At 39.7% G+C, this 12,559-nt stretch overlaps 1 protein-coding gene and 1 long non-coding RNA gene across 3 annotated transcripts in view; both read right to left on the bottom strand.

The window, feature by feature from the left end:
• The window catches only part of LOC110095808 (rac-like GTP-binding protein 5), a 35,326-nt gene that overhangs the window by 7,556 nt on the left and 15,211 nt on the right, over positions 1–12,559 (bottom strand). The window lies entirely within an intron of this gene.
• LOC114578886 lies at positions 1,107–7,938 on the bottom strand. Its single transcript, XR_003699805.1, has 2 exons — positions 7,788–7,938; positions 1,107–1,474 (listed from the first exon to the last, which is right to left on the bottom strand). It is a non-coding gene; the product is annotated as an uncharacterized LOC114578886 (long non-coding RNA).

Here is a 12,559-nt window from a genome sequence, read left to right as displayed (position 1 = left end):
AGGGCACAACAGATCATGAAGAAACAGGCGGATGCACACAGAAGGGAGGTCCAATTTGAAGTAGGTGAGAAGGTATTTCTAAAACTACGGCCCTACAGACAGAGGACCTTGGCCAACAGAAGAAATGAGAAGTTATCCCCAAGGTATTTTGGCCCCTATGAGATATTAGATAAAATTGGGGCAGTGGCATACCGTTTGAAATTACCACCTTCGGCCACTATACATCCAGTATTTCATGTATCACAGCTGAGAAAAGCCATTGGGGAGTATGCAACCAGTGCTGAACCGCCAACCACATTAAATGAGGAGATGGAAGTGATCCTAGAACCTCTGGAGCTGAAAGATGTGAGACTTGACCAGGAAGGAAACAAAGAGGTGTTGATCGCATGGAAAGGGCTCCCCGAATTTGATGCTACGTGGGAGCCATTTGAAAGAATGAAAGATCAATTCCCTTCATTTCACCTTGAGGACAAGGTGAGTCTTTAGGAGGGGAGTAATGTTAGGCGGGCCCCTCCGGTCCTTACTTACTCAACAAATTAGGCTTTGCAAGAAGACCACACTACCCACGGGTTTTCCTTCTTCCCTACTGCAGCTGCACATCTTCAGCCATTCGATCAAAGAAGCCGCTCCTCTCTGATCAGGACTGAACCATACGACTCCCTCTCTCATTCGAACAGAAGAGGCACGCCACGACTTCTCTCTACAGCTAGCAGTCGGGCTACCTTTATCATGGACAAAAATCTTCATTTGAGCCATCCTCTTATTCATGTGATTCTGTTAGGCGGGCCCCTCTGGTCCTTACTTACTCTAGGCGGGCCCCACATGGAGTTAATTCAAGGGTTGGAGGGAAAATTTTGGAAAGGGGGGGGGGGAATTTGAATAGAAGGGCTGTTTAGAGATTTTGTATGGGGATGAGAGTTAAAGAGGGGGAAAGGGGGGAATTAGGTCCTCATCTTGAATTTGAATGAAAAGTTTGAGATCTCATTGTGTGCTTGGGCTCTAGGGTTTGCTAGAGACTTGTGGAGAGTTGTTATTCCTCTCGAATCGAAGGACGTTGTATCTTTCTTTGTTTCTTGCATCTACTAGTGGAAACCTTGTTTCTTTTCCTTATTTTTCTCTGTTTGGGTGCATTTCCTGCTGCGAAGCTGCTGTAAACTGCTGGGACAGCAGTTTTGCTCACTGTTTTGGGCTGATTTTGACTAGGGTTGCTTGCGAACTCAAGTGTTACCTTAGGGTTACTTGCGAACTCAAGTATTTCCTATTAGACACTCAATCAAATCTCCCGATTCATAATCAGACAATGGTGTGTCACCTCTAAAGGATTACGCCAAACAATAGACCCTTGGGTAGAATAAGTGATGTATTGTGTTCTACTCCTAGAGATGAGAATCGACTTATTTTATTTTTCAATGAGAGCATAATGAAATACATCCTCAAGGGTATGAGGATGTTGAAGTTCTACATCATTCTTAATCTCCACCTTAATACATGTTATAAACTTAATGGAAAGTTTCTAATCACTATCATTATATTTTTCCTAGCCATTAAATCCTCAAAAGTGCTCAAGTACTTAGTAACTAGCATACTCCCTTATGTAAAGTTATCAATTATCAATGAAGCTTTTCACACAAGGTTTAAGATAGTACTTATATCTCATCATCTCTTTCATTTCTACTCACGTAAGGATCACCCTTTGATGGGGACATCAGAGCATGAATCGTATATCTGAGGCGTGACCGACGATCTACGGCCACGATCGCGTCGATGTATTTTGAGTTGTTTCATGTATTTGTTTTATTATGTTATTTGTCTTTTATTATTAGTTATGTTGTAATTGTTTTTCCGTTTTTATCTCTTACTTAAAGGAAGGTCGTATGTAAGCCCTAAGGACATTGTCATCTTTCTTATTTTGAGTCTTTTTTGTACGAGGCTATTTATAACCCTTATGTTGCTCTTCGCAAGTTAATGAATGATTATTTGAAAATTGTGTTTTCTTGTTGGAGTTCTTGAGAGAGCGGAAAGAGATCCCTTGGAGTGAAAATTGTGTTTTCTTGTTGGAGTTCTTGAGAGAGCTTGAGAGATCGAAAAGAGATCCCTTGGAGAGGGAGATTGGCGCATTACCCACCAACCTTGGAGACGGCCGGGTTCATGGTTTAAATTTTCTATCTTCCTTTCCCTTACCCTTTTCCCCTAGCCGTCAGCCTTGATCACCCCGACACCCCTAGACCCCCGGCCATCCTAACTCCCACACCCTACCACCACCTCCCAACACAACTCCACCTCCACCTAGCCGCCGGCCCCCTTGCCCGACCCAAGCAAGCCGCAGGCCCTAGCCTCTTTACCCTCACTTGAGTTTATTTCCTATTCTAGATTGACATAATTTAGATAAATTTTGAATTCAAATTCACCCTATTTGAAATTCAAAATCCTTCCTAACTTATGAAATTAATTCCCCAATCACCTCCTCATCAAATTTGAATTAAATTTGATTGAATCCTTTTTCCATATGAGTTCTTTTATTTGGAAAGTGCTTAATTCCTCTTCCAAATCCATAGCCGCCGGCCCCCCTTTTTGGGTTCTCCATTAGTGTTTGCAATTACAACCTTCTTAATTGGGTTAAATATTTTAGGTAACTCAATTAATTTACAAATTCAAATTCATTTGAATTTGAAATTGTTACCTAAAATACCAATCCTAATTTAAGAAAGTTTTTAAATTTCAGCCCTTTTGATTTTAAAATTATTTGGGGATTAATTAAGCCTTTCCTAATTTCATAATCCCAATTAAGAAGGCTTGAATTTATTCCCAAACCTTTCCCTCTCTCTTAGCCGCACCCATCCTTACCTAAATACACCCAAATCCTTTCCAAACTAAAAGGATTCGTTGGGAAAATAATTGTTTGAATTCCCTCCATCCCTCTAACCAAAAATCTGAACCTAACCTCTCCAAATCTCTCCCCTTGGCCGGCCACCCTCTTGCCTTCTCCTACTTGAATTCTTGAGGGAAACTTCTTTCTCTCAAAGGATTTTTCAAGGCGCGCAAAGGATCATTACATTCCACTCTTTGATGCTTGGGAGAGACCTCTTCTCCTCCAGTTGAACCTTTACAAGGAGCTACGACAAACTTCTTCAACACCTCGCCTACTTGTTTCCGGGTTTTGGTAAGGGGTGAACTTCTTCCCCTTTTAATTTACTTTTCTAATCCCCCAAATCTTGTAGGTGATGGAAATTCACAAGGAGCCAAGCTTCACCTTTGCTTAAGCTTAGTAAACATAGGATTTTGTCCCGCCGTTGCCAAAGCTTAGTAAACGTAGGATTGAGTGTACTTTATTTGCTTCTAATCTTATTGTTAGATTATGAATTTCTGTTGAAGGCTATTCTATTTACATGACTTGATTTTTCATATTATTTTGATAATCCAAGTGCTTAGTGTACAACTTAGCCTAAACGGAAGTGACCACTCTTATGTTTTATTTGATCATTTTAATTTGCTAATAGTTCTAATCTTAATTCTTCTTATCAAGAAATCAGGTTACTTCATTCATTTAAAAGCATTTAGTCCTACGTCATCTAGTATCAAAGCATGGCTAGCATGCATTACATGTGCTAGAATTCATCCTAGGCTATTGCTTAAGCTTGCATATTTAATTTGCCATGCATACCATCTCTTAAATCATTTTAAATCTTAGTTGTGTTTGCTGTCCAGAAATTTTCTTCACTCATTTAGTGAGTTTTAAGGTTATTTCTTAAGTATCTAGGTGCTGCCCTCAATATAACAACTTCCCTAGTCACATAGGATACTTAACGCCTTGTTATAGTTTGCCGTCCAAACATTTTCTGCATCATTTAGTGTCATTCTAGAGAGTTTCTCATTGCATTTAGGTGCTGTCCTCTACCTAGATTCACCCCCAAGTGTCCCCTAGTGTATAGGCATGGACCCGGAACAACTAGGAAGGACTTTAGACTTGTTGGTAGGCCAAATGAACAATATTAGCCAGCAACTCAAAGAGAACCAAGCCAACCTAGCTGAGCTCCGTAGGAACACCACTGAGCGGTTTGACACACTTGGGCGAGCTGGAGAGCACACTACTCCTTACACCCCATCTAGACCATATGTTTACGGGGATGATAGTTACCCAGATGAGAGGCAACATCGCGCCAATCATCGAGCTCCCAATCATGGACATGACCCACGTCATGATCTAGACTTGGATGAGAGGCAACATCGTGCCAATCATCAAGCACCCTACCACGGACATGACCCACGTCATGATCCTGATATACCACTTATGAAAAATATTAAAGTCGACGCTCCTAACTTTGATGGCACCCTCGATCCCTAGCTTTTCCTGGACTGGTTCAAAAGTATGGACAGTTTCTTTAAGTGGTACGGTAGGAAGGACAGTTTTGCGGAGATGAAGCTTACGGGTAGGGCAAGTCAGTTTTGGGCCAACTTAGAGAGCCTTAGGGAAGCTATGAACGATTAACCCGTTACCGATTGGCCATCCATGAAGCGGGAACTTAAGCAGAAGTACTTGCCACCCTCGTACTTCCCCCGACTATTGGATAGGTGGAATAGGCTGACTCAAGGAAATAAACCAGTTAAGGAGTACATCGCCTCCTTCGATGACTACCTGATTCGATGTAAGGGGGAGACCTCTACCACCCCCGCACAAATCTTGTCTATGTTTCGATCCGGGTTGCGAGAGGATCTTTGCAATGAGCTGTTTCCCGGAACGCCACTACACTAGAGAATGCCTACAGCCTAGTGCTTGACTTAGAGGAGACCCGTTCATAGCACCTGAGCCATTCACATGACTCTAGGTCTTCCTACAGACCTTCTGGTAGTTTCACCCCTCACACCCCCACTGCCCAGCCGACCCCAGGGAGCACTACCCGACCCTCGACTAGTCCCCCCACTCTACATCCTAATGTTAGAAGTAAGCCTCCCACTCCGGATAACCCTCGATCTAACCCCGAGACCAAATGCTTTAGATGTCAAGGGTATGGGCATATCGCCTCTCAGTGCTATAATTCCTATAAAGTCACGATTATCAAAGAGATCACTGAAGCGAAATTCGAGCCTGAAGTCGATCAGATTCACCAAGTAGACAATGATGGTGAATTCTTTGAGGAGGATGACGGCACTACTGTCATCCAATACATCCAAAAAATTGACACTTCTCCCACCTGCTTGGTGATATATGCATTGTCACAACCCGTTACCAACGACGACTGGCGTAGGATTACGATCTTTCACACCTACACCAAGATCAAGGATAAGAACTATAAGGTCGCCGTGGATAGTGGAAGCTGCATCAATGTTGTCTCCTCCAGCATGGTATCCAAGCTTGGCCTATCTGCCGTTCCCCACCCCAACCCCTATAAGGTAGCTTGGGTCAACACCACTGCCTTAAAGGTAAAGGAACATAGCTTCATACCTATCTCCTTCGCTGACTATAAGGAGAATGTTTGGTGTAATGTGTTGATCATGAATGTTGGACAAATCCTTCTAGGTCGCCCTGGCTATTTGACAACGATGTCCACATCTATGGTCGTTCAAACATCTGCGTGTTTGAACATGAGGGCAAAAAGATCAAGCTTTTGCCATCACAACCTCGGGTTCGGATGATCCTGAGTCCAACCCTATCAAAGCCAAGAAGGGACTGAACTTGATAGTCTCCATAGCCCAGAGCGTGCCATTACACACCTTTGTCGATCGTGAGACTCCCACTGAGTCTAACGAATCAGTCCCTCATGAGAATCAGCTCATACCTAGTAGACTTATTGAGATACGTCTTGATGGTCTTCCCGATCCATTACCCCCGATTAAAAGCACTTCCTATGTTCAAGATCTAGCCCCTGGAGCCTCTCTATCCGATCACATCCCACTTGGACTCGACTACCATGATTCAGTGACTCATACCCTTGGTTTAAGTCTTTCTAAAATTGTTTACGGGTTCAAACCTATACTGCCACTAGACCTTATGCCCATGTGTTCTAGGTATATAATTTTTGAGTCTGCATCATCATTTTCATCTCATATGCATGGGTTTCATAAAGGAATTGCACGACAAATTGAAAGGGCAACAACGATTACAAACTATATGACGATCTGAAATGAAAATTTTAAAGCTTTTGAGGTTGGTGACTCCGTGATGGTGCGGATTCATTCGGAACAGTTCCCGCAGGGAACAGTTAAGGAGCTGTATGCTAAGAGTGCTGGACCATTCAAAATGACTAAGAAATTCCAAGATAATGCTTATAAAATAGTTTTGCCAGCAGAATTCAACTTCAATCCCTCTTTTAACATAAAAGATTTAGTTGCATATGAAGATCCTGAATTCAACTCACCAAATCCACTCATACAGCAGCCTTGTGTGACCCCACCACGTGAGAACCTCAAATTACCCATAGCAGAAAAGGTGGACTCGACTCTAAGTGATGACATCATCTCCACAAGAGAAGGTGGACGATATAGGTACTTGATCAGGTGGAAAGAGAAGCCCGAGTTAGAGGATACATGGCTGGATCGTGATGAGCTGCAGCAGATTGACCCCGGCATATTGGAGATCCACGAGAGCACCATAAATGTTTACTCGATAGAGTCGAGTTTTCCTCTCACCCCGGGAGAATGATGAGGACATCAGAGCATGAATCGTATAACTGAGGCGTGGCCGACGATCAACAGCCACGATCGCGTCGATGTATTTTGAGTTATTTCATGTATTTGTTTTATTATGTTATTTGTCTTTTATTATTAGTTATGTTGTAATTGTTTTTTCGTTGTTATCCCTTACTTAAAGAGATGTTGTATGTATAAGCCCTAAGGGCATTATCGTCTTTCTTATTTTGAGTCCTTTTTGTACAAGGCTATTTATAGCCCTCATGTTGCTCTTCGCAAGTTAATGAATGATTATTTGAGAATTGTGTTTTCTTGTTGGAGTTCTTGAGAGATCGAAGAGAGATCCCTTGGAGAGGGAGATCGGCGCATTACCCACCAACCTTGGAGACGGCCGGGTTCGTGGTTTTAATTCTCAATCTTCCTTTCCCTTCCACTTTTCCCCTAGCCACCGGGCTTGATCACCCCGACACCCCTAGACCGCCGGCCATCCTAACTCCCACACCCTACCACCACCTCCCCACACAACTCCACCTCCACCTAGCCGCATGCCCTAGCCTCCTTACCCTTTCTTGAGTTTATTTCCTATTCTAGATTGACATAATTTAGATAAATTTTGAATTCAAATTCACCCTATTTGAAATTCAAAATCCTTCCTAGCTTATAAAATTAATTCCCCAATCACCTCCTAATCAAATTTGAATTAAATTTGATTGAATCCTTTTGCCATATGAGGAGTTCTCTAATTTGGAAAGTGCTTAATTCCTCTTCCAAATCCATAGTCGTCAGCCCCCCTTTTTGGGTTCTCCATTAGTGCTTGTAATTACAACCTTCCTAATTGGGTTAAATATTTTAGGTAACTCAATTAATTTACAAATTCAAATTCATTTGAATTTGAATTTGTTGCCTAAAATATCAATCCTAATTTAGTAAAGTTTCCAAATTTCAGTCCTTTTGATTTTAAAATTATTTGGGGATTAATTAAATCTTTCCTAATTTCATAATCCCAATTAAGAAGGCTTGAATTTATTCCCAAACCGTTCTCTCTCTTAGCCGCCCCCACCCTTACCTAAATACACCCAAATCCTTTCCAAACTAAAAGGATTCGTTGGGGAAATAATTGTTTGAATTCCCTCCATCCTTCTAACCAAAAATCTGAATCGAACCTCTCCAAATCTCTCACCTTGGCTGGCCACCCTCCTCTTGCCTTCTCCTACTTGAATTCTTGAGGGAAACTTCTTTCTCTCAAAGGATTTTTCAAGGCGAGCACAGGATCAATACATTCCACTCTTTGACGCTTGGGAGAGACCTCTTCTCCTCTAGTTGAACCTTCACAAGGAGCTACGACAAACTTCTTAAACACATCGCCTACTTGTTTCTGGGTTTTGATAAGGGGTGAACTTCTTCCCCTTTTAATTTACTTTTCTAATCCCCCAAATCTTGTAGGTGATGGAGATTCACAAGGAGCCGAGCTTCACCTTTGCTTAAGCTTAACAAACGTAGGATTTTGTCTCGCCGTTGCCAAAGCTTAGTAAACGTAGGATTGAGTGCACTTTATTTGTTTCTAATCTTATTGTTAGATTAGAGATTTCTGTTGAAGGCTATTCTATTTGCATGACTTGATTTTTCATGTTGTTTTGATAATCCAAGTGCTTAGTGTGCAACTTAGCCTAAACGGAAGTGACCACTCTTATGTTTTATTTGATCATTTTAATTTGGTAATAGTTATAATCTTAATTGCTCTTATCAAGAAATCGTGCAAGTTTTTACTTCATTCACTTAAAAGCATTTAGTCCTACATCACCCTTCCTAGTCTCTCTTCCTCAGCCAAAATAATACAGCAATAAATTTCTAAATGGCCCAAAAATTTTATTTTAGCAAAGGTCACTCCCTGATAATCATACATTTGTTGCCAATTAGAGAAATCATTTATTTGGCTAAGCCAATAAATATTTATAAATATTTATCAGGATCATCGATCCCATGATTTCGTGAGGGCTTAAGGTTAGGGCTTGGGATTGTGTGAGGTCTTCCAGAGTTGTTATTAAAAAATGTGGAAGGTTTGGAGTAGACTTAAGGGATCATTCAAGATAAGTGTCGACCAAGTGAAAGTCGAACTCAAAACTGAAAACCCATGATCTGACTTTAGGCTTTTGTTGTGGAAGTTTGAGGTAATTCTAGGGCTTAACACATGAAAACTTTATGTACATGTAGCTAAATATGATGCGAGAAGTTTCATAAATTTTGGAAGCCTTTTGACATTTTTTCAATATTTTAGAATAAGACTAGATCAAATAAGAACCCAATCTATCCAATAACTTTGGGTGAGAAGTTTGGCTTTGTAGGAGTTTAAGATTTGAAAAAAATTGGGAGAATTCCTATAGGTGGTAAGAGAATGTCTTTAGATGTTGGGCTTCTCATAATTTTACAAGAGATTTAAGAAGGTCTAGATGCTTATGGAATAAGACTAGGTCTTACTGAAGAGGCCTTTAGTTGACCACTTTAAGGTGAGGATAGGCTAGGGTTTTGTGGGAGAAAAACATATGCACAAAGATATAGGATAATGAGATCTAAGATTTCACAAAAAAAAAAAAAAAGATTTCACAAATAGAGATAAACTTATCACTCACTAAAGCAATAGGTTGAAGGAGGTCACGAAATCCCTTCAAACTAAAGCAGGCCACCAAGCCTCCATCTTCTTGGAATAAACTAAAATTTTCTTCAATCAATGAAAATCTATTCATTCATCATTACAGTAAATAAATAGTCCAATATAAACTCAAAAGCAAATAAGGAAACTAGAGAAAGGAGGAGATATGGGAGGTCGATCCCGTGTTTAAAAAGGATGATGAGTTCCCTCTGAAAGCCTTGGTCAGTCACAAGGTTTAAAATTGCCTAATTGGATATTGAGACATTTTTCGTTTGTGAGACGAGATGTAAGTCTCAAGGCGTTTTGAGGCATAAGCCTCAAAATCCAGAAATTGTGTAAAGTGAAAATAAAAGTTAAAAGTGATTTTTTATATAATATCCAAATATCATTATATTAAATGATGACATATTAATTTTTTATTGAACTATGAAATAACAAATTAACATATATATAAACAAAAAATTACACAAGACGGTAAGTAGCAAGTAATAATTTGCATGAAATAGAATTGAAACTAATTATTACAAGAGCAAAACAACATAAGAATTGCATAAAAGTATCATATAACATCAAATTTAACTCTAAATTTCTTCTTTCTCAATTTCTTAATCATCCACATTAAGTTCCTAAAAAAGCTAAAATAGTTGGTAACAACTCAGAAATCATCTACACTATCATCACTAAGGGGATCTTTATTTGAATAGCTGACATAATAGATTAGTCTCTTCCCTTCCTCATCCTGTAGAGTTTAATGCCTCCCAATCTACTTCTTACTTCTTTATTTCAGTCATCTTCCTTTTTCATAAATGTTTGCCATCAACATAAGGATGAGAATAATATTCCAAATTTTTAGAAGAGGAGGTGGTGGTAGTGTGCGACTTTCAAGTGATCCCCGAAAACCGCTATGACACTGCTAAAAAGGCAAAGGGGGCGGGTTGGAGGTCGAGGTAGTAGAGATTAAGTTGTTGCGGCTCAGGAGTGGATGAAGGCATTATTTGTTCAAGGCTTTAATTTATGATTTAGGTAAGTTATAATATATATATATATATATATATATTGAGGCATACTCCTCATGCCACTGAGGTGAGGCGGGCCTCATAAAAAAAGCTCAGGATGTAAGCCTCAAGGCATTTTTCACTGGAATTGCTGGGTTGGGCCTCAAAGAAAGTCTCATATTGCACAATTTTAAACAATGGTTGGCCATATAATGGTGGAATGATGTTTAATTATTCATTAAAAGCAATTAAATATCATCTCATAATAATGCATAATAATCCTCTCAAGCTTTGAAAATTTATACTCCAATGAAATTTTAAATTCTCCCACATAAGTTCATGAAATTAAAACACATATAGTCTTAGAAATTTAAATTACAATATATAAAGGTTCAAATCCTAACTAAATATTTCTAAATTATTGTCTTTATCATCCTCTTTATGAGTGGTCAAGATTTCATCTTGTTTTGACCTCTTGTGACTAATCTATATGCTTCTTGTGCTATATCAAAATTATTATTATGTTGCTGTGGAGAAAATTAAGAATAATTCTAGCAATGGGCAAGAAATAATGGGACTTTAACAAATGAGAAGGTAACATTACATAATTCTCATCCACAAGTGGATTGGTGAAGCAAACCAAAGGGTAAAGGAAGGTGAACATTAAAGTGCTGTTATTGTTAAAGGAATCTAAAAGGAAATCATTTGGAAATCTAGAGGTATTGATTCTTCTTCGTCTTATTGTATGTTTAATAACATCTACAAGCGCTTTTCTTCAAGTGGTACAGAGCTAGATCAAGATGGAGGAGGTTCTTGATTCAAGAAATAGTCAATGGCCAAGAATGGGATTAAAGTATTCACCAGTCTGAACCAATGTTTAAAATTGCATATTCGGCTATTGAGGCGTTTTTCATCCGTGAGGCGAGGCGTAAGCCTCAAGACGTTTTGAGGCGTAAGCCTCAAAATCAAAAGATTGCGTAAACATAAAATGATAAATTTTTTATATACTAATGAGTGAATAATATAAAACATAAAAAGCATAAGATATGAATTGAAATCAAAATATCCCAATAATAAGACAACATGAAATATAGTTCAACTCAAAATTCTATCTTTCCCAATTCCCAATATTCTTTTCATTAACATATAATTCCAATTTCCGAAAACAAATAGCAATGACATATCACATAAGAACTCATAAGTCATTAACACTGTCATCACTAAGGGGTTCTTCATTTGAATCATCATTATGATCTTTGTTTAAAATTGCGCAACAAGAGGCGCGCCTCTGCGCAATTTTACCCAAAAACGCCTCGAGGCTTACGCAATTTTCATCTTCGTAGAGGCGTACGCCTCACTGGGCTTGAGGCGCGCCTTAATTGCGCAATTATGGGTGAGGCGTACGCCTCACAAAACTGGTCCCACCTGCTTAAAATGAAGCATTTCCTTCCCTTCAACCCGTTTGGCTCCAGGTTTTCCCAAAAATTCCCTTCCTGTAGCCTCTGTTCACGAAACAGACGGGATCTCGCACGCACGGCCTCCCTTCCCGCCGCCTCTCCCGCCAGCGTCGCCTCTCTCCGACGATCTTGAAGTGTCCGTCCGCCCTCTAGGAGAAGTCCACAATCGATTTTAGGTATTTTTTTTAGTTTATGGTTAGATTTTCAAGTGAAAGAAAATCTAGGGTTTTTTATTTTTTGAATTTTTTTTTTGTGTTTTTGGATTTTGCATTAGGAAACATTGTTAGAGGCAAGGAAAAGGCGAATACGTCATTGCGGCGTGAACCATCTTGGAAATATAGTGTGCAAGTTGACGTAGGAGGCGGCGAAAAGACGTATGTATTTAAAATGCAATTTTTGTGAGAAAGTGGTGAAGGGAGGAGTAACCCGCATTAAGGAACACTTATCATGCTCTCATAAGAATGTAGCACCGTATGCAAAAGTGCCGTACAATGTGAATGATGAAATAATTGCTTACATGAAGAAAAGTACCACGGCAAAACACTTACAACAAGAGCAATTTAATGAAAGGATCGAACATGGTGCTTATTTCGGGAGCGAGAGTGGAAAGGGCTCTTCCACTATAAATAATAGAGGTTCACGGGGTCCTATGGATCAGTATATGACTAATCCAGGAGAGGATAGAGGACAAGCAGAGATGATGCCTGCGGCTGGTACCAGAGAGGGTCGACAACAGGTTTGCATGGATATTGACATTTTTTTTTTGAGAATGCCATACCATTTAATGTTGCGACATCGCCTGCCTACTTCAATATGCTGCGGTCTATAGGGTTGTA

The sequence above is a fragment of the Dendrobium catenatum genome, unplaced genomic scaffold, assembly GCF_001605985.2.
Source record: "Dendrobium catenatum unplaced genomic scaffold, ASM160598v2 original_scaffold_202637, whole genome shotgun sequence".
NCBI classification, from domain to species: domain Eukaryota; kingdom Viridiplantae; phylum Streptophyta; class Magnoliopsida; order Asparagales; family Orchidaceae; genus Dendrobium; species Dendrobium catenatum.
Note: the sequence above shows the minus strand (reverse complement) of the source record. Positions and strands in the feature narration are given on the sequence as shown.